The sequence below is a fragment of the Schistocerca americana genome, chromosome 1 (genome assembly GCF_021461395.2).
Source record: "Schistocerca americana isolate TAMUIC-IGC-003095 chromosome 1, iqSchAmer2.1, whole genome shotgun sequence".
NCBI lineage: Eukaryota > Metazoa > Arthropoda > Insecta > Orthoptera > Acrididae > Schistocerca > Schistocerca americana.
The window spans coordinates 739,138,979-739,160,597 of NC_060119.1; the positions used below are offsets into that span (position 1 = coordinate 739,138,979).

At 40.3% G+C, this 21,619-nt stretch overlaps 2 protein-coding genes across 2 annotated transcripts in view; one reads left to right on the plus strand and one right to left on the minus strand.

The window, feature by feature from the left end:
• The window catches only part of LOC124545216 (lipopolysaccharide-induced tumor necrosis factor-alpha factor homolog), a 118,425-nt gene extending 106,033 nt beyond the window's left edge, over positions 1–12,392 (minus strand). Inside the window, exon 1 of the mRNA XM_047124088.1 lies at positions 12,256–12,392. The gene's annotated coding sequence lies outside the window, so the exon portion shown is untranslated. The remainder of the gene's footprint in view (positions 1–12,255) is intronic.
• The window catches only part of LOC124593953 (lipopolysaccharide-induced tumor necrosis factor-alpha factor homolog), a 376,268-nt gene that overhangs the window by 17,161 nt on the left and 337,488 nt on the right, over positions 1–21,619 (plus strand). The window lies entirely within an intron of this gene.

Genomic DNA, 21,619 nt, shown 5'->3' on the forward strand with positions numbered 1-21,619 from the left:
GAAAATATTTTGCTATGTTAAAACATTTTTAAAGGTTAATTTATGATATCTGCTATTTCACTCTTTGATCAGACATAAGGGATGAAAGATTTTATGGAAATATCACCACAAGATCTCGAAAGGCAGGATTAAGAATAATTTCCGACTCCAGCTACCAGAATCGCATCTTGGTCAGAAGTACATTCGGAAAGGACGATGCCTCTATGGCCTCAGTTAACGTGAACAGTTGAGAAGGTATTGCAGTTTGTGAATAACATAAAAATCTATGCTGACGACACAGTCTACACGAGCGAAGCAGCGGGCCCCAAGCTACTATAGAGCCTGTGTCATGCGATTCAATCTCACTGTTTTCTTCGCTGATGTCTTGTTCATTAATACTCCATGTGGTAATTGTTCCACTGAAATACAAATGTTTGAGGGAGTGTGTCCAAAAAAATGGCTAGTGGTAGAGACAAACGGTTTACACATTTTGAATCAGTTGTCTTAGCACTAGTGCTGGATTCCAAGATAGCAGCCAATATTTAAAAAAAATCTTTTACATTGTGGAATTTCCCTGTGAAATATTCCTAAGATATCTTGCGATTGAAGTAGACGAATAACAGCTCTCCTGCAGTTGAATAAGCAGTCGCTCCTTGCGTGACTGGAACGAGAAGCAAGTGTAGCACAACAAATAGTATTCTCCACACAGTGGTTTGCAGAGCAGAGCAGCTGACAGCCGAGAACAGCTGTTCATTAGTGTAATGCTATCACAATGTTGTGCCGCTGTCGCAGTTACCTTGTACCTGTTCTCAGACTCATTACAACGCCACGGTTATGTTTCACATTAAGCAGTGCTTGCATCAGGCGACGGCACCGACGCTAACTGCTACCATTGCAGAATCAATCAACTATTGCCGGTCACGCTTGGCCTGGTATGCTAGATGCAGGGAGGTCAGAGGGAAAAGAGAGCGCCTGGTCGAGGGTAGTCCGCATGCACCAGACGGAAACCCAGCAAACAGATTTTTCAGAAATCACTGCCCTTATTGAACCATGAACAAGGATCATCAATGGTACTTTTTACTTCCTAATTTATCGGCGTATTGGATCACAAAAAATATTTTTAAATCATTCCAAGAATTTATGGTAGAACTACATACTTCGGAGGCCAATGATTCATTTTACTGGAATCCGATACCATCTGCATCATCTGATGCTAAATTTGCTTACTGACTCGCTAAAGGAAGGAACAGTCTCAGTCCAGACTAACCATCTGTGACATTACAGCCTTTATCACTGCGATTTTTAACATGTAAAAGTTTTTTTTCTGTATTTGCGTCAGTATGTGCGAACTTCTAACATATACCAATGAATGTTGTAACCAGATATCTTTGCCGCGCTCCTGAAAAGCGCAGAATATCACGATAGCTATAAACTGTTATACGCTGCTATCGATCAGTAAAAAAAACAAAAAAAAAAAAAAAAAAAAAAAACGATGCACCTATGTTTTAAAATAACAATTGCCAGTTTTTACTTCTGCAGGGAGCCGCACCGCTGTCTAGCTGTTCTTCTGTGAATGTGTTGCGAGTCGGATGCAAAAGTATTGTGCTCCATACTGATATAATCATTTTATTGTAAAGTTAAGAGTTTAAGTGATTAAAAATATATGTAGCCACAAACAAGCGAGAATGTATATCGTGAAAAATTCGCTCCACCGCCACAATGGGTGGCCATGTTAATGTAAGTTTCCGTTTCATAATATAATACTTGAAGCCTTGAAGTTTATTTAATTTCAAAGAAAATCTCTCAACCTTATTTTCATTAATTATACTTGTGATAATCTTTTCTGTTTAAAAGATTTATGCAGCTTATGATCCAGCGTGTGTTCTGTCGGAACAGGAGGCTGTCGTGACGACATCGTTATAGTATTTATTCCAAGTTCTTTCAGTTCCGTTTATATGTTCGTACAAATTCAATTAGTTGGTCCCTTAGGTTTCTTTCATGTAACTTCTGTCTGTTTTCTCCGCGCGATCTTCCTCCGGAAAAAAAAAAAAAATTCTGTTCATTTTTTAGTAATTTTTCGATATCGCGAATGAGAAAAGACAGCCGCCTCCTGCTCCGAACGGAACACCACGACTTTTCTAACGTCGGAGAGTACCGCACGAATTTTCCGCTACAAGGTAATAGAATTTCTTAAAGCTGGATCAATTACGCATGTTGCTGCTGTTCTCCGACAAATCTGGTGTGATTAATAGTAATTTATTCTGTCACGACAAAAAGAAACAATTTTATTTTTTACCAAGCAACAAAGCTTTCAATTAAATTACTAAAAAATCATACCAGATCTGGCGCCCGAACAGGGACCTGACTAAAATATTGAAAGTGTCACGGTACTAATATATGATTGTCTTATTTCATGTATCGCTCTTTGGAACCCAATGCTGCATAAAATTACGGATGAGCAATAAATATACGAAATCTTGAAGGACGCGGTATTTACACAAATATCTTGGGATTTAATAAGACGCAGATTTGCAGTTTTGAAGACAACGCCGAGTGAGTACCAAATTTTCGTTTGCCATAGTTCTGTCTAAAGAGTAGCTCATTGACCTTCAAATTCGACCTCACTCTATCCTTTCTGTAGCTTAACGTAAAAAACCATTTTTTTTCTATGTAAATATTTGAACATTTTCTGTAACCTTTTGCTTGGCCTATTTGTTTTATACTGTAGTTAGTATTCTCGTGTAAGTTCAAGATGGATGCCATTTCAGTCTTTTCTGTGTAACAGCGTTGGCAATCAATTGTTTCAACGGCGTTGACTCCATCTTGTCTTTTTGCTACAGACGTGTGTCAGTTATTACCCACGTAACATTAGACATTTGACGAACGCGCCGGGACTTTAACTTGCGCGGCAAGAATAATTGACAATCAGAATTTCAGTTGGCAGTACCCATTTTAAGTTGGCAATAGTTGAATTTCATTATGGCGGACGGACAATCGAGCGCGAACTCTGGAGACGAAAGCGACGGCACTGTTAACAAACATTACCGACTCCGCTCACGCGGAACGACGGCCAGGACAGACGACAGACAAGAGGTAGCTAACGTGGACGACACTCAGCAGGAAACACCCACCTCCCCGATAACGGTATCAGTTGACATTGTCAAAATGTTACAGGAATTGATACTAGACAGACAGGAGAGGGAACAGCGCGAACGTGATCGCGAACAACGTGAGAAAGACAGAGACAAGTTTTTATCAGAGCTGAAAACGGATATGACAACACAGATTGACTCAGTTAGGAATGACGTAAATACCATCATTGATGCGAAAGTAGGTACCCTCACTACGCAAGTAGGCTCTCTCACAGCACAGATAGATTCGGTTAAGGGTGACGTCACGGCACAGATAGATTCGGTTAAGGGTGACGTCACGGCACAGATAGATTCGGTTAAGGGTGACGTCACGGCACAGATAAATTCGGTTAAGGGTGACGTCACGGAGCAAGTAACCACTTTGACAACCCAGATAAGCACTCTGAATAACAAAATTGATAACATTGGTCAGAATCTCACAACTCAAATCGAAGCGTGTCGCAAAGAAACCGATTCGGTAAAACTTGTGTATAAAACAGTTGCACGACAGGTAGACGAGTTAGCGACAGCGGTAGCCACTGTAGAATCAAAAGTAAGTGCAATGGCGAATGACATTTCGGACCGAACTATTGACGAAAGAGTTAACAGTAGTGTTGCTTCGCACACTAAAGCACTTACCGAACATTACAAAGAATGGATTGATGTACAAGAGAAGCTAGTTGAGGAGAAGGTTACACGTGACTTGAAAGATGTTGTTAAATCCGCAACCTTAGACATATTATCTGCACCCGGCAGTTCAGGAGACACTGTTTGTACTGAACTAGGCCAAATTAGACGAGTGTTTACCCGGGATTTGCCGGAATGGCGGAAGCAAGTAACAGATGAGATATCCGACCTGAAACAGCAAATTCAAACACTACAGTATGATAACCAGAGTGACGGGAAACACTCACTACCTTCTGAGCCAGATGAACATCAATACCAGACAACACAACAACACAACACATCACAGTACATGCCGCGACCGAAAAATGAATTTAACGATCCACACAACAACAACACTGAACAATTGACACTCACAACCCTCATGAAAGAGGAGAGTGTATTGAAACACAGAGTTTTTCAACCATTCCAACCGGAAAAGCGAAATATTCATCCAGTCGTTTTCCTAAAGAACTTTTCAGGAGTCTTTCCAGCTGCCTGGAATGACAAACAGAGAATACAATTCATTACCGGATATATACAAGGAGAAAGTGCTATATGGGGAACCGAGATGGTTGATAAGTGCAAAACATTTAGCGAGTTTGAGAAAAACTTTTTAAGCAAATTTTGGAGCGCAGGTGTTCAGCAACGCCTACGCAAAGAGGTCTACAACGCCGAACCTTTCCATTCGAACAGTGGCGGACTTCGCCGGTACTTTGAAAAGTACTTGAGAAAGATGCAATATTGGGACACTCCCATAACAACAAAAGATGTTATTATGATTCTTAAGTCAAAACTACCCATTTCCATACGCGAAAAATTAGTGAACGTGTCAGAGGAAGATCAGGACGCATTTTTATCCGTCCTTGATTCGCTCGATCTTATACACGAAGACGCGCGTGCGAATGCTAACCGTAAGAGCAACAACGCAGGCACGTATTCGAATGGAAACGGTAGTAATGGAAATGGTTCACACGAAACACAATACGGAAACAAACAGTACAATAACCGCAATAGAGGCCGAAACAATGATTACCGTAATGGTAAACACAAAAACAAGCATTACGGCAACCAACGGTACAATCCAATATACAACACGCAACAACAGTATTACGGGAATGCCCCATACCAATCAAACAATAACGGTAGTAACTTCTACGAGACTGGGAACAAATACAAGGGTAAACGTTGCAACAATCAAAATTGCGGAGGTCAGCTACCTCCACCACAACCCTATGGGCAGCCACAACATCAGCAACAACAGCAATACACGCCTCAGCAACAACCATTCATGCAACAACAACAGTACACGCCACCACAACAGGACTTTAGATACAATAACAATAAACCAAGAAAACAATACAATCCACCGGTATATTTTACGCAGGCAAGTAATGTACCGATTTTTCAGCCTGGTAATCAAGTGCATTACCAACAAGGGTTTGATACAAATCAACAAACACAATGGGTAAAAAACCAGCGAGAATGGTCAAGTGATGTGACAGAAGAATCAAATCAGTCGCATCACAAGAAAGCGGAAAACTAAAGGCAGCACCTTTTCGCCTCCGTGGGGATGCTGCAGATTAATGTCGAGTCATCGGGAAAGAAATGAATGGTTAGATCCCATACCTAAAATTGTAGAACCAGAATTAGATTTAGATGCAAAACTTAGGCAAGCATTGGTATCCTTAGCTGTACAGGCGAATCTACGCAAGAAGTCTTATGACAAGAAAGTATCTAAGGCTCTTACATATGATATTAATGAAAAGGTGCTTTTACGGACACATTTTAAGCCATCGAAGTTGTTGAAAAGAAATCGGAAATGGAGGCTATTGTACGACGGACCATTTGTAGTAATTAGAAAACCACATACAGGATGTTATCTAATAGCGGATCCAGCATCTGGCAGAATTAAAGGATTGTATCACCACCAGGATCTCAAGAAGTATAACGAGGCAAAGTAACAAGCAAAGGAACATTAGCCTAAGGTTTAACCTGTGAAACACTTCGGTATTCAAACACACCAATACGAGTACTCACACTTTGGCGAAAAACTATGGAGGTAATTGAAGATTTGATTTATTATGGCGTACGAAAAGGAAAGCACATTCCATTTGAGAGGACAGATTCTCAGTTAGTTTTAAGTTAGTCATAGGTGTAAGCAGTCCAAGTTGGCTGTTGGCATTGAGGAATGCCGTTATTGGTGAAAGGAGATACGGAAGGAAGTAGCAGATTGCCACCTTCCAACTCCAATGAATATATATATGTATGTGAAATATTAGGTTAAGCAATTTCTTTTTCAGCCCTCAAGATGGAATGTTAGTCTTTAAGTGTACAGAGTACAGCCTATTGCGTGTAAACTGTGCGTTATTGTAACACCGCCATGAACTATACCTTTTGTTAGCGCGATCTTCAGAATTAAACAGATTTGTGTAGCCAAGTGTTTGAACTGTCAAAAGCAGTAAATAACAGAGAGAGAGAGAGTATCACGTAGTGTTTGATAGTTTTCAGGAGATTCAATCTCAGATTCAAAGTATCATCTACGAACAGTAAGCCTCATAAAGATTTAATAGCTAAGCAACAAAGCATTTCCTTTATTGTGTTTTACAACAGCTGTTAGGTCATGTAGTCGAGAGTGCCACTACATCGAAACATATACGTCGTACTGACAAGCCTGAAGTATTCCTGATGGTAAACGTTTCTTCTTTAAACATGTAAGATGCACTAAAGTAATTAGCTATTTCACAGCCAAGCCCGACAATCGCCCAGAAGGAAGCGTGAGAAACTAGAAAGCTGTCACCAGATATGACTCACATTATAATAATAAAACTAAGATCTGATAGTAGATTAAAGAATAGCCACTTGAAGGCACACGTGACGCATGTCATGCATCTAAGGTCACAAAGATATCCTAGTGTAGTTGTGCTAGAATTTGTATATGTATATAGTGTATTTATGTTCATATTTGATCCTCTCCTCTTCCACTTCCCCATCCTATCCCATTAAAAAAAAGTGAGGATTAGAATTTGACAGGCTCATCTGAGTGCTCTTTAGACGGTTGAAGTGGAAACGAAATTTGTGGGAGAGATCCGTTAGCGAAAGTTTTGTTCTAATCGCGTATCGTGAGTAGCAATGTTGAGAGATTATAATATATTCCGCGAGTAGTACTTGCAGCCAGTAACTTTATGAAGCATGAATCTTCCGGAGAGAAATGCATGAGTATGCTCGACCAGTAGAGACAGAATTTGTTCAATCTGTGCTCTACATAAACAGTGACACTAAATTTTGAAGAGAAACGAAATAACAAGCTGCTTAAAAGATTTGTTTTTAAAAAAATTTACCTTTGTAAAAGGGAGAGAGAATAACCGAAATAATCGTGCCTTGATGCACAAGTAGTGGTATTCAATACGCTAATCCGGCGTGGCGTGACTGAAAAGGTTAACAGAATTTTGTGACTGTAAGCAAACTTAAGAAATGTATGTATGTATGTATGTAATTTATGGACATTGTTTAATCTTGTAATGTATTTACCTGTGAGTAACTTGAACTGTGAACTTTGAAATCACAATGTGAGATGGGAGATGTGAATTTTCAGACACTAAGACGTTCTAAACAAAATGCGAGTGATAAAGTGTACAAAATACGTGTGCAGTGACATGTGTACACGCAAGTGCAGGTAGTGACAGCGATCACAGCAAAGCATTTTGCAAACTATATGTAAAACGTTGGCTTCACTGACCTGTGTGTAAGCAGCATGGCAGGTCGCAGGGACTGTCGTGTGAAATCCTCGATACAGACGATGGTATTTTCTACCCAAGTTTTCGATACGCCGATCGACGATGGAGGAAGGACACTAGACGTGTGTTTTCCTCGTGTTCCCATTTTAGCAGAGCGCGAGTGACACACGTTAAACTTCATACGAGCATACACGAGCGCGTGTTACACTGGACTAGTAACCGGCAACAGCGCGGAGCTGCTTGCAATTGGACTCAACAATTAACATTTGAAACACAACCGACGCGCGCGCTGTGGAGGCGTGTCATTGACCTTAGAATGTTTTCCGTCTCACAACTACGCAAGAGACATTGCTAAAGCTATCACAGTGAAACTTAATTATGAACTTTATTTATTCTCTAAAACGAGAAGTCTTAGCTTCAAATTAATTTCTATTTAATCAGTCACGTCGGATATTTTGCGATAGATAGTTAAATAAAGACAAGGCATTACTGAGCACTGAAACGTTAACTGGAGGGGAAGGTTATCAATCCTGTCCAGAATCCTATAAAACCTTTACCTGTAAGTCTACATTATAGCATGAACCTAACACAGGTTTCTTTCTGTTTATTTGCATGTAAACGACATGACGCTTGATGCGAGACACTAGAGAGGCAACACGAGCGAACACAAAAAAGACGCTACCCAGGGTCGTGACCTCTCGGACGACGCCGCTCACCGAACGAGAATAGACGTTGCAGACTCCGGTTAAGTGAGCGTGTGACAAATAAAAGTGTACAGTGTAGTGTCAAGTGAAACGTCCTGATTAACAACGACATTCTAAAAGAATCTAATGAAACGGATAAAAAAAACATTACGAGACCAAACAGGTCACAGACAATTTTAGAGGACTGTTTAAGTAATTATTTCAATGTATCTGTGTATGTTTGTCTACTGACATGTTTTGTTTTCTATATAGAGTATTATTCATTTATCTTTGTGTGTGTTAGACTTAAGATTGTTTTTTGTCATATTTTGTTTCACAGTAACAGCAATTAAGATGACAGTGCAAGGACACCTTACAATGAACTGAGAGAAGTGCCAAAGTGCACAAAAGACACTGAAAGACATTTGTTTTCATAACTGTACTGGAAGCATAAAATAACTAGATGACAAACTCATTCCAATTTTATGTTAGAACTAAAGTAAACAGATGATAAAACCCAGTAATGTCTTGAAACTACATGTGAGTCCTGATGATCCTTCCGGAATCATCATGCCTCACATGGGAGGCATTGTGACATTACAGCCTTTATCACTGCGATTTTTAACATGTAAAAGTTTTTTTTCTGTATTTGCGTCAGTATGTGCGAACTTCTAACATATACCAATGAATGTTGTAACCAGATATCTTTGCCGCGCTCCTGAAAAGCGCAGAATATCACGATAGCTATAAACTGTTATACGCTGCTATCGATCAGTAAAAAAAACAAAAAAAAAAAAAAGATGCACCTATGTTTTAAAATAACAATTGCCAGTTTTTACTTCTGCAGGGAGCCGCACCGCTGTCTAGCTGTTCTTCTGTGAATGTGTTGCGAGTCGGATGCAAAAGTATTGTGCTCCATACTGACATAATCATTTTATTGTAAAGTTAAGAGTTTAAGTGATTAAAAATATATGTAGCCACAAACAAGCGAGAATGTATATCGTGAAAAATTCGCTCCACCGCCACAATGGGTGGCCATGTTAATGTAAGTTTCCGTTTCATAATATAATACTTGAAGCCTTGAAGTTTATTTAATTTCAAAGAAAATCTCTCAACCTTATTTTCATTAATTATACTTGTGATAATCTTTTCTGTTTAAAAGATTTATGCAGCTTATGATCCAGCGTGTGTTCTGTCGGAACAGGAGGCTGTCGTGACGACATCGTTATAGTATTTATTCCAAGTTCTTTCAGTTCCGTTTATATGTTCGTACAAATCCAATTAGTTGGTCCCTTAGGTTTCTTTCATGTAACTTCTGTCTGTTTTCTCCGCGCGATCTTCCTCCGAAAAAAAAAAAAAATTTCTGTTCATTTTTTAGTAATTTTTCGATATCGCGAATGAGAAAAGACAGCCGCCTCCTGCTCCGAACGGAACACCACGACTTTTCTAACGTCGGAGAGTACCGCACGAATTTTCCGCTAAAAGGTAATAGAATTTCTTAAAGCTGGATCAATTACACATGTTGCTGCTGTTCTCCGACAAATCTGGTGTGATTAATAGTAATTTATTCTGTCACGACAAAAAGAACCAATTTTATTTTTACCAAAGCAACAAAGCTTTCAATTAAATTACTAAAAATCATACCAGACATCTAAGTTGTTCTTGTACTCAAAGGGAGCAAGGATACTGAAATGTAGATTGGTGGTTTTGGTATCCGAGCGTCCAAAAATACAATTAGTCTCAGTCCAGACTAACCATCTAAGATGTTCTTGTACTCAAAGGGAGCAAGGATACTGAAATGTAGATTGGCAATTTTGGTATTCGAGCGTCCAAAAATACAATTTGGGAGACGCTATGGTGTTTCAGTTGAAAGCAGTTCATGATATGTTCGGTAACTCCACGTTATCGTGCTTACAGTTGGAATCTGTGGTAACGTCTGTTCGTCGTACACTGGAGCTTCAATAATTTGGCATCGACTACATGATAGTCTTGTTATCTACGTTGTCTTTTTGTTCTGTATAATTCTGGGACGATTTGTATACTTACAATTCGATTTATAGCGGCTTGAAATATTTTAGCTATATAAGAGTTCAGCAAGAGACGGCTAGAGGAACTGGAAGCACTGTTGAACGGTATGGAAAATGTTTTGAAAAGAAGTTATCACGAACAGCAAAGCAAACGGAATGAAATCAAATCAAACAAGATGATGCTGAGGGTATTAGATTACTAAATTAGGTACTAAAGATAGTATTCGATTTATTTGGTTTATTACATGTTCTATGGGTAATTTTGCACGATAGATCGTAATGACGTGGAACGTTATTTTACATTCACATCGCAAGTTAGTTATTACATATGGTTAAATTCTGAACATTAAGTTTTTCAAAGAAAAAGGATATACAGATGTAAGTGAGTAATTCTTGCCCACCACCTGTAACACATTACAGCAACGTAAATTCTTCTGAGGAATGAGAGGAGTTATCAAGAAGAAACTCTGTTTACAAATTTTACTTTACTGTCAGACATTTTATATCACTGGGTAAGCGATCAAAAATTTGTTTGCCGCGCTGTGCACCCCTTTTGTGCTAAAGACAACCTTAATGTGGAGAAGAGGATGTCATTTTCCATTCTGATATTGTAATTATATACATCATTGCTCCTTTTGAACAGCAGTGGATTATTTACAAACTTCAAATGGCTCTAAGGACTACGGGACTGAACATCTGAGGTTATGAGTCCCTTAGACTTAGAACTACTTAAACCTAACTAACCTAAGGACATCACAAACATCCATGCGCGAGGCAGGATTCGAACCTGCGACCGTAGCAGCCGCGTGGTTACGGACTGAAGCGCCTAGAACAGCTCGTTTCAAACTTCATAAAGGAATAAATATACCATGCAGCAGTAGTCAGAATGCCCTTGAACAGATGTCTACAAGATAATCGTGGGTGAGAACCACATATTCTTACAGCACGTTTTTGCGCAAAGAAGACTTACTTTCTTAAAGATACTCCAGATCGTTATTCCATATGACATTATTGAAAGCAAATGTGCAGTTTATGTCAACTGACTTTCTGTCTCCCCAAGATTTGCAATGATTCTAAGTGCGAATGTGGCTGAACTAAGTTGTTTTCGGAGTTCCAACTTCTGCTTTTTTCTACTTTTAATTGTCAATACGGACACCTAAGACTTTCGAAGTTTCCATCCTAATTTATTATTTCTTCATCATGTGTTACATTCTTATCATTACTGTAGTACACCTAGATCTGCAGAACTGACTATGTCGTGTCTTTTTAAAATTGAGGGTGAAATCATTCGCAGAAAACCAGTCTATGATATTTTTAACATTGTTCACCATTTCTTCTGTTATTCTATATGGTCAGCAAATAGAGACAAATTGCACTCAAGCAATGGCAAGAAATATGCCCTTGACGGATAAATTAGCTAACATCGAATATAAATTTCAGGTTCTCAAAGTATTCGTCTGGAGTATAGCCTCGCACAGAAATGAAACGTGGAAGAGTAGTAGTTCAAACAAGAAGAGAATAGAAACTTTTGAAATGTGCTATAGAAAATGCTAAAAATGAGGTACGTATATAGGATAACTCAGTCACTGAATCGAATTAGAGAAAAAAAAGGTAATGGTGACGTGACTAAAAGATAGCATCGGTTGATGGGAGGCATCAAGGGATCATCAGAATGGTAATGGAGGGATGCTACAATAATATCGTTCAGATGGATGCAATATTTATGCAGAAATGAAGTGACTTGTACAGGTACATCTAGCGTGGAGAGCTGCAAGAACCAGTCTTCAGACTACAGATCACAACAAGAACACGCCGGCGTAACAGGGTTAATCAGCTGGTCTGTTGGATTGGCTTGTTTCTCTGGTAACACTTCATTCAGTTCCACCGCTCGTTATTGCCACCGCCTCCCTTTTGTCTAGACAAGACAGTGTCTATTCTCTCGATGGCAACCGAGCCTTCAAGAATGCAGTACAGTAGGATAAAATTTTCGGTTTCCAGGTCTGGGAAAAGCTTAGAGCTAGTGAGCGTACTGTACCTGGAATGCGGTGAAACGCGACGGTAACGCCCTTCGCGAGGAAAGCCGGGCCGCTACTTGTCCAACCTGCAGGATGGGCTGGAGGCTGCTGCCATGTGCGAACCGGCGTGACAGCCGCACGGCTAACTCGCGCGCCGGCCGCCAGGGGCGCTCGTGCAGGCCCCGCTGTCTCGCCTTAACAACCGGGAACCTGTGCAACGGGAAAGGCAGCCTGCGGTCGCGCAAAATCCGCGAATGGGCGCAGCAGGAAAATGCAGCGGCGTGACCAAGGCCTCGGCGCTGTCAACAGGCTGTTCGAGTCCTTCGTGTAATTGAAGGAAATGTTACTGAATATTTTCAGTAAACGCGGAAAACGTTAATTGCACTGGTACTGTTACGCAAACTATGCGCATTGTATTACCGCGCTATGCGTTAGCCTGTTAAATAAAAATCACTGGACTTACTTTCGTAATGAGCAAGCTGATGTCTCCGTCCAGTTATCGAGTTTTCGTATCTCGTGTAACTCGTAGATTGCCTTAGGCGACAGCAGCGATGCGTCCTTTTTTTTTTTGGTGGCGTCTGGGTACACCGGTGCTGCCAGTCCAAACTTCGGACTGCCTTAGCACGAGTTTCATTGACAGTAGCGATAACGTTTTAAGAAGTGCTGTGGATAGCAAAAATAGTGCTGTAAGAGTAGCGTCGCTGATTAGTAATAAAAATTTCCTCGATCCTACGCTCTATTCCAGCCACTGCTTAAATTAAGAATAAAAGCAATCGGCAACGGCTTCCGGAAACTTCTGGTACAGGCAACTATCTTTGTTCTAACAGCTACCTTGCCAGAGAGGTCGAACATTCTGGACCCACTTTTGCCCCTACTGTGGCTCGAAACTGTCCTAAAAAGGGGGAAGTTTCAGCAGTTATTAATGGTACGATGAGGGTGCAGAAGGCAATGAAAATCACAGACTCAAAGATATATAGCATCTATCCACAGAATATGTGACCTGTAATTGAAAAAGTGTCATGATGATCTCTCCAGTGGCAAGAGATTCCGGACTAGTCCTCCTTTCGAATCTCCAGAACGGAATTTCCGAGGGGGAAGTAACCATGCGAACACGATAGGACTACCAACAAAAGGGTAAAATTCTAACAGTCGGAGCGTGAAATGTCATAAGTTTGCAAGTGGCAGGGAAGTTAGAAAATCTGTAAAAGGAAATGCAAAATGTCTGTGTAGATATAGTGAGAGTCAGTGTGAAACGTCCCCTTTGAACAATTATACATGACTGTGCTTAAACTGACACACAATATTTTGTTAGCGCAACGCAATCTGACTTTCAAAATTCCCTACAAAAGAATGGCCCTGACTAACATTAAACTATACCTTTCACAAATCACTTACCTCACAAAAATCTTCGCTGCTCAAGCTACTGCAATACAGCGAGCGCCACTACTGCCAGCTAAATAAAAGATTCAAACTACTGAAGGCACTAACTACTGATAGGGATAGTTAGCAAATGAAAGATATTAATAGAGAACAAACAATGTACTTACCTTGATATCATCATATATAAATATAGCAGTTCATGACAAATTTCAAAACTCCGCCATCTCTCTCCCCACATCCACCACCGCTGGCGGCTCACCTCCAACTGCGCAACGCTACGCGCTGTTCACAGCCAGCTGCCTAACACTACAATGGCGAGTATTACAACAATGCAAAGCAGCCACAGACTGCACACAGCACAGCCAGTGATTTTCATACAGAGGTGGCGTTACCAATAAAAAAACCTAAACAGCCTACTTACATAGCCCCCATGCTCCCCACAAAAAATTTTACAAATTGGTTTGGGCAGTGGCCAATACAGATTTGAAAAAATTTTTCATAATTACAATAACAAAGATATCAAATGCACACACTTACTGATACAATGTTGGTCAAAAGCTAAAATTTTCTCACAGTCCATAGAGACGGTCCTGATTGTTTATCACAGTAAAATAGCAGTGTTTTTCTCAAAGTCTGAGCAGTAAAAGAAAATGCACACGGAAGTAGTGGATTTCCATGCAGTCTTAAAGAAGTAGTGTTGTCCTTCCAACGGAAAGACAGTGCTGACTCTTGACATGCTGACAGATAATGGGCCACAACAGAGCAAACCCACAGCAGAGTCAGTCGTAGTTTGGAAGAATATTGGTAGGAGGTCATCACAGAGCAGACCCACTGTAGTCCTGGTAGAGAGTATGGTATTGGTGGGCCACCAGAGGTGCAGACCCACTGCAGTCCTTGTAGAAAGTGTGGACAGGCCCACTGTAGTCCTGGTAGAGATGACCAGCAGCCATCTGTTGTGATTGTGCAGGTGCACAATCACCAGTGAAGAGTCTTGCAGTTAATATAGCAAGTCCATAACCACCACTTGTGCACTCACAAAGTTTTTTGGAATTGTCCTTAGAACCAGCAATGCTGTTATCCAGTTCCTTGCTGAATTATTAACACACGTGCAAACACTAACAGTCCCAACTTCTCACATACTGTGCATATACTATGACCAACAGAAATGTGTGCAGTGAAATGTAACTAACAAGTTAATAATATCATGAACTGGTGACAATTACAATTTTATAACATAAGAATACAATAACAAAGGTACAAAATACATCATTAAAGAACATAACAATACAGATAACATTTGTAGTAAAACAGGCGTTACAAAAGAATAGAAATAGACATATACGTCAGTGTTACAGGAATTATGACATGAGTACATACATAAAAGATCAGAATAACTTTCGAAACATCAACTTCACACATGAGCATTAACACAAAACAGAATAAATAATGTCTAAACATCTTTACAAAGTAAATAACACATTATTAATGCCAATTGTATTTGAGGATAACAGTATTCCTCATCATAGTGAATGTAACTTAGTATTAGAAGAAGAAAAAAGTTCTATGAAACTACACAGAGACAGGAAGAAAACAAATACACAAGGGTACACAAACACATAGTGGGATAACACCAATAGGAAAGGACAGGGTTCGTTTTCAGTGTAACATTTGGTACTGCAGTCCAACCCAAAACTTCATATATCTTTCCTCTTATTTCATCCTTTGTTTCCACCAAAAAAATTCTATCTAAGCATGCTTTCTGTATTTATATGTTCACACATTTCTTACCTCAACATTTATTTCCAAGAAAATCCTACCTAAACCTGTTTCCTGTACTTTTTTTCGTATAACTTCTCAATGCATTTCTTCCAATTCATCGCAACTCATTCTCTTAGAGGCTACCCCCTCTTAAGCTAACTTAAATCTGCTGAGCTCAGATGCTAAACTAAGGGACGAGGCAGTGCAGCAGCACAAAATAAGTAACACAAACAGCAATGACCAAAAAAATGGAAAATTGCAAAGCAAGCTACAGTAAATCTAAATTACCAAGCAATGCAACATTACAACTAATATGAGCCAATGTGCAGCAACAAGAAAAATAAATGAGTAGTAAAACTGGCTTAGCAGAGTAACACAAAGTCAAATTCAGTAACACTATGCCTGGCAAACAGCAGCTTATATCTAAACATGACATAGCTCAAGCAGAAAAAAATAGTACACTAAAGACAACAATGCAGACAAGGGAAATGTATAATCACATCTTAATGTCTAAGTAATTAAAGTGGTGCACCACAAATTATTCTACAAAAGAAATTACCAAGTACTTGAAAAGAAAATTATAGATGCAGTTACTGTTATTAGTCCCTTCTTATTGTTCTCTCCATTCCAAGAGCTCCTTTTTCGAAGAATGTGGATCAGAAAATTCTTATTTAATAAATCTGTTGACAGAAAGTGTTCATATTAGCAGATGCATTTAAGTTTATTTTATAAAACCAATGCTGCAACACAGCTGGAAACCAGATATTAAACAAAATGAGCAATCTCTTAACTACAAAGACAATAGATGTAAAATGTTTCTAATCATTTCATTAGGCATTTTAGTAAATATCATAAATTACGAGCTCCACAGAATGCTTTCAACAAGGAAATGTCAATAGCGAGGACAATGGCCTCCCCTTTCTTTTTTTCTACCTGTGCTTCTGATGAGGCACTCACTAATGACTTGTTCTCCCGGCGTCTGACACAGCTGCATGCCCACGACGCATTACGTGCAGGTGGTCACTTAACTTTCTTACGGAAATATTTACGACAGCAGTTTCCGCTACAGTGAGTCTCACATAAAAATATTTCACAGGTCAAGAATTAGCATTGCAAATCTGTAGAAAGAAAATCCTATAAATATAAGTGTCCAAATAAAATATTCGTCAGCATTGTGATACAGTCACGCATTTACGCACATTTCATAACTCTTAAAGTACGATTCTTGGTTTCCAACATACTTCTTATTCCTCATATACGGTAGCATCATCTTATTGATCATAAACATATCTCAACAGCATAGTACACATCGTCGTCGTAATAATATCATAACATCTCAGTCAATTCTCAAAATCGTCGTAGCTTCCTCCAATAATTTCAAAACCTAAAAAAATTCTCTGCTCAAGTCAATAGTGTCATCTGCCTCAAACGTACTTTAAAAATCATGATCTCATACCAAATACATCATTCAAAGCTCTCGTAGTATCACAATGGTTCCGAAAAATTATGAGCATTTCACAAAGTACGGACAAAATACAATTTCATAAGTGTGAAGTTATCCAACTGTGTAATTGCGTAAACATCTGTCACTGATGTAATAAAAAAAAATGTTATCTCTCAGTTAAATGATCAGATAGCTGTGTAATTCTGTGTTAGAGAAATATGGTACCGATGTGTAAAGTTGTATAAGCAAATACCATATTAGCTAGGGCTCCTTATGCTTGCCAAACACATGATACACAAAGTAAGCGTGTACCCCCCTGAGGATTAATGTAATTATACCCTCAGGTGTTGCAGATTACAGCAATGGAATGAAATGTATCACGGAAAACTTTCTTTGTAATTCAAAAATCTTTAAAAATAAGTGTTTTAAGTACAAAATTAATCACTCAAATACGTGTACTCTAGCGCTAAATGTGCGTCTTGTTGCAACATAATCTGTGTGGAAGTGTCGTAGTTATCGTCCTCCGAAAGCTAAGTTCTGCAGAAGTCAATGTACTTACCTCATAATACACAAAAGTGAAATGCTTTGCGTATAAATGTCTTAGTTATTACGCTTATTGCCGTGATGAGGAAAGTACTGTGCTGTAACGTATTGTTGTGCTACGGAAAAGGATCTCACATTGTAGCTTACTACTAAAACATGTTTTGCTTTCCAGAAGAATTCAGAAAAACTGTGCGGATATAAGATACACCGCAAAAACAACATTGTAAATTGTTACTCATTAGTAGCGTCGTGATATAATTGTGTAGCTGTCAAAGAAACCAAATGCTAAGTCATCATTAATTCCACAGAAAGTACTTTAAATCCAGAATGTGTTTTCAAGTAAACCAAAATGTTGCATTAAAATCTCATTAGCAGTACTGGTAAATGTTCTAAGTATGTGAGCCTTATAGTCATTCCATAATCGTGCAACTAACAAGCAAGAATGCACACACACAATAACACTGGGTCGTCTCTTCACAATAACAATGCATTCGTAACTTCTGTTTAAAAATGTTCCCTAGGTTCTTGATTGGATATTTAACTTCAAACATTGTTGCATGGTAACACTTTCTAAGTCTGACAATGCATACTAGAAATGTGAAGTTAAGAGTTTTATGGCAAAGATAACATGTGAAGTGTGGTGCAATCCTTTACTCTTCATAGTACTCAGAGTTTGAACTTGAATGCAATTGTCAGGCGGTATACGTCGGTAAGGAATACTGGAATTTTTCTCAAGGTTAGCGTCTATGTTATTTTTCTCTGGGCCACCTGGCGCACGCGGCTGCCTGCTGTGCGAGTCATTGTCTGTCTCTTTGTTGGCGCGCGTCGTTATTGGGATTAGGAGACCTAACTTCTACAAATTCGCCTTGCCGAGAGGGCCCAGCCGTGTTAGAATCCCGCCAGTTCTGATGAAATTGACGTCTGTCGTTATGATTATATCGTCTGTCGTCATGTCGGTAGATTCCGTAGTTTCTTCCTTGTCGGTCACGTGGTGGAGAATTTCTCCCTGAATCGTAACTCCGCGCTGAACTGTTGCGTCTAAAGTTATTCTGTCTCCTCTGGTAATATTTGTTTTGGTTCCCATATTGTCTGTTTCTGTGGTTATCTCTGTCATATTCATTACTACGGAAATGCGATCTTTCTCTGTAACTATTATTACTCTGCCAGTGGTTGTCATATGGGTGGTGTCTGTTTTGGTCACGATTTGCGTTGTAAGAATAGCCTTGTCGTGTCCAGTTATTGTTTCTGTCGTCACGGAATTGTGACGTATGTGACCTGTAGTGATGGTTTTCCTGTTTTCGCATCCGGCGAGTGTCTGTGTCAATTTCTAATTCTTGAAGGAGTCCCTGAAATGCTTCAATGTCGTCTTTGCAACGTCCTGCTAAAATAATATGTCGTAAATGTTCAGGCAGTTTGATTAAGCAAATGCAGATGAGTTCTGAGGGGCTGTATGGGTTTGAAAGACACTAATTCTTATGCAACATGTCTTCAAAATATTTCATAAGACTGGAAAATTCAGATTGTTCGAAACGTTTCATCATTATGATACTATGTTTTACTCAGTCTTGTGTGGCTTGAGACCTATATGCTGAGAGGAAGGCATGGTAAAATTCTCCTTCACTGTGGCAATCGTGAATTACCGATCGCATTCTTACAGCTGGTTCATTCTCCAAGTAGCCACACATAAATTCTAATCTGTGTTCTAACGACCAGTTGGGAGGAAAACAATGAGAGAATTGATGGAGCCACGCTTGTGGATGAATGTCGTTGCCGGAATTCTTAAATGTTTTGAATTTACGTGTAGTAATGAACAGCTTATAGTCAAAATCATCATGTCGGCGAGTCGCATGTCGGTCATTGTTACGTCGTGTCGGCTGTTCAATCTCAAAATTCGGTGCACATTGCCAATTTCTTTCATAATTTCCGAAATGCGCTGTGTTATTATTTTGTGGCTGTTCCGTATTTCTAAGTCCCTCTTCCCGTATTGGAGCGCGACTACGACTGATCGGACTACGACTGTGGTTGCCCGGGATACTGCCCGCATTGAGGCTGATCCCTCACCTGTGGTAGAGTGGGAGGTCGTTTCAAGGTGTGGCAGGGGGCGAAAGACATTCCGGAGGGCTGAACGGAAAGCCTCTCCAGTTTGTCTGACGAACCGGTTTCAGGCTCTGTCTCAGGCTGATACTGATCTTCGGCCTGACATGGCTGCTTGTCCTGTTCCAGAGGTTGCCCCTCAGTCTGCAAGATCCGGGCAGTTGCAGAGGGTGGGCTTACTGGTAGTTGGGAGCTCCAACGTCAGGCGCGTAATGGGGCCCCTTAGGGAAATGGCAGCAAGACAGGGGAAGAAAACCAATGTGCACTCCGTGTGCATACCGGGGGGAGTCATTCCAGATGTGGAAAGGGTCCTTCCGGATGCCATGAAGGGTACAGGGTGCACCCATCTGCAGGTGGTCGCTCATGTCGGCACCAATGATGTGTGTCGCTATGGATCGGAGGAAATCCTCTCTGGCTTCCGGCGGCTATCTGATTTGGTGAAGACTGCCAGTCTCGCTAGCGGGATGAAAGCAGAGCTCACCATCTGCAGCATCGTCGACAGGACTGACTGCGGACCTTTGGTACAGAGCCGAGTGGAGGGTCTGAATCAGAGGCTGAGACGGTTCTGCGACCGTGTGGGCTGCAGATTCCTCGACTTGCGCCATAGGGTGGTGGGGTTTCGGGTTCCGCTGGATAGGTCAGGAGTCCACTACACGCAACATGCGGCTACACGGGTAGCAGGGGTTGTGTGGCGTGGGCTGGGCGGTTTTTTAGGTTAGATGGCCTTGGGCAAGTACAGAAAGGGCAACAGCCTCAACGGGTGCGGGGCAAAGTCAGGACATGCGGGGACCAAGCAGCAATCGGTATTGTAATTGTCAACTGTCGAAGCTGCGTTGGTAAAGTACCGGAACTTCAAGCGCTGATAGAAAGCACCGAAGCTGAAATCGTTATAGTTACAGAAAGCTGGCTTAAGCCAGAGATAAATTCTGCCGAAATTTTTACAAAGGTACAGACGGTGTTTAGAAAGGATAGACTGCATGCAACCGGTGGTGGAGTGTTCGTCGCTGTTAGTAGCAGTTTATCCTGTAGTGAAGTAGAAGTGGATAGTTCCTGTGAATTATTATGGGTGGAGGTTACACTAAACAACCGAACTAGGTTAATAATTGGCTCCTTTTACCGACCTCCCGACTCAGCAGCATTAGTGGCAGAACAACTGAGAGAAAATTTGGAATACATTTCACATAAATTTTCTCAGCATGTTATAGTCTTAGGTGGAGATTTCAATTTACCAGATATAGACTGGGACACTCAGATGTTTAGGACGGGTGGTAGGGACAGAGCATCGACTGACATTATATTGAGTGCACTATCCGAAAATTACCTCGAGCAATTAAACAGAGAACCGACTCGTGGAGATAACATCTTGGACCTACTGATAACAAACAGACCCGAACTTTTCGACTCTGTATGTACAGAACAGGGAATCAGTGATCATAAGGCCGTTGCAGCATCCCTGAATATGGAAGTTAATAGGAATATAAAAAAAGGGAGGAAGGTTTATCTGTTTAGCAAGAGTAATAGAAGGCAGATTTCAGACTACCTAACAGATCAAAACGAAAATTTCTGTTCCGACACTGACAATGTTGAGTGTTTATGGAAAAAGTTCAAGGCAATCGTAAAATGCGTTTTAGACAGGTACGTGCCGAGTAAAACTGTGAGGGACGGAAAAAACCCACCGTGGTACAACAACAAAGTTAGGAAACTACTGCGAAAGCAAAGAGAGCTCCACTCCAAGTTTAAACGCAGCCAAAACCTCTCAGACAAACAGAAGCTAAACGATGTCAAAGTTAGCGTAAGGAGGGCTATGCGTGAAGCGTTCATTGAATTCGAAAGTGAAATTCTATGTACCGACTTGACAGAAAATCCTAGGAAGTTCTGGTCTTACGTTAAATCAGTAAGTGGCTCGAAACAGCATATCCAGACACTACGGGATGATGATGGCATTGAAACAGAGGATGACATGCGTAAAGCTGAAATACTAAACACCTTTTTCCAAAGCTGTTTCACAGAGGAAGACCGCACTGCAGTTCCTTCTCTAAATCCTCGCACAAACGAAAAAATGGCTGACATCGAAATAAGTGTCCAAGGAATAGAAAAGCAACTGGAATCACTCAATAGAGGAAAGTCCACTGGACCTGACGGGATACCAATTCGATTCTACACAG